This window comes from the organism of the source record quoted next, unplaced genomic scaffold, assembly GCF_019419815.1.
Source record: "Pyrus x bretschneideri cultivar Hongxiangsu unplaced genomic scaffold, Pyrus_bretschneideri_v1 Contig3, whole genome shotgun sequence".
Taxonomy (NCBI): domain Eukaryota; kingdom Viridiplantae; phylum Streptophyta; class Magnoliopsida; order Rosales; family Rosaceae; genus Pyrus; species Pyrus x bretschneideri.
Genome location: NW_025999612.1, coordinates 5,451,462 through 5,453,006, shown reverse-complemented (window position 1 = coordinate 5,453,006; position 1,545 = coordinate 5,451,462).

Sequence of the window (1,545 nt, the reverse complement as noted above, 5' to 3'; positions counted from 1 at the left end):
GGGTTAAAACTCATATTTATCCTAAGGGTTGGAACAAGTTGGAGTAAGTTTATAACTTAAATTTTGAGTTTTACTCTAAGGGTTGGGGTAAGTCTTAGGGGTGTGAAAGTAGCCTCGTACGTGACTAATGCCTTTAGAATAAAAAAAAACATCAAAATATTTTAGAATCAAAACAAAAAGGTAAGACTTTTGAAAATTAAACATAACTTGATAAATCACTCATGGGTGCCAGTTCGGGGTTGCTGTGCTTTTTTCAACACCGTTTCTATTGTGTTGTGATAATAAACAACTGTGATAAAAGGGAAGTGTTTAGTAAACTATAGTGCTAAAGTGCTTTTAGTAAGAAAAAGATAGGGGTATGATTGTCAATATGAAAGTTTCATCAATAGGTATTGTTCACCTGCCTATAATGAAAAAAAACGCTTTTTAAGAAACATGTGTAGAGCTTTTTCTTGCTTTCAATTGTTTTGGACCAATGATTGTGAAAATATGACCTTTTTAAAAAAAAAAAAAAATTATCAAACATAATTAAGTCCCCAACTTTTTTAACGAGGTGCTTTTCAAAAGTTTAAGCAACCCCAAACTAGCCGTAAATTGCCATCTATTTTTTTTCTCTTACTAATATTAATCATTGTCTTTAATTATTTGTTAAGCACTTTTTAAGAAGCATGTGTAGAGCTTCTTCTGCTTTCTGCAGTTTTGGACCAATGATTGTGAAAAATAACACTTTTTTTTTTTTAAATTTCTCAAACACAATTAAGTTCCCAACTTTTTTAAGGAGGTGCTTTTGAAAAGTTTAAGCAACCCCAAACTAGCTGTAAATTGCCATTTATTTTTGTTTTTTTTCTTACTAATATTAATCATTGTCATTAATTATTTGTTGAGTTATTAATAGTATTCAGTAATAAAGTTAATAGTGACCAATTGTGTGCCCCATTAAGGAAATAAGTTGACTCGATCCATATATGTGCAGTTTCAATCCCAAGGAATTTTTTATTTCGAACAATGGGTATTTTTGACCAAAACATTTGGGATGTGACATTATTATATTACTCAATATTATGTATTAGTTTCTCCAAAACCATCCAAAATACTCTTAAAGTAGATTTGATCTTGTCAAATAAGGTTTCTTGTTGTTAATCAATTTTTTGGAAGATCCAGGATTCCAGAAGGTCACGATTCCAGTTTTTCTTTCATAATCAAGAAGATTAAGAAGAAGTATTAGGTGTTGGTAAAGTGTAAAGATTAGACTTTCCTCTCATTCTGTGTCATTTTGGAAGACATTCAATGCCTTCATACCCAAGTTCCTGAGTTTGTCTTTTATAACAAATAATCAAACGCTTACTTCTTCCAAGCCATCCCAATATGTCTACAGTGTGAGCTCTGAAGTCAACGACATATTCTCCCACGGCACCCACATGCACGTTCCGACGTCCAACTGCTTCCAACATAATGCTAAAATGTCAAAGGACTTAAATTCTCTTGTCATATCCTTAGATATTTGGACTAGTCCACTTATTACACTAATTATGATCAAAATATTAT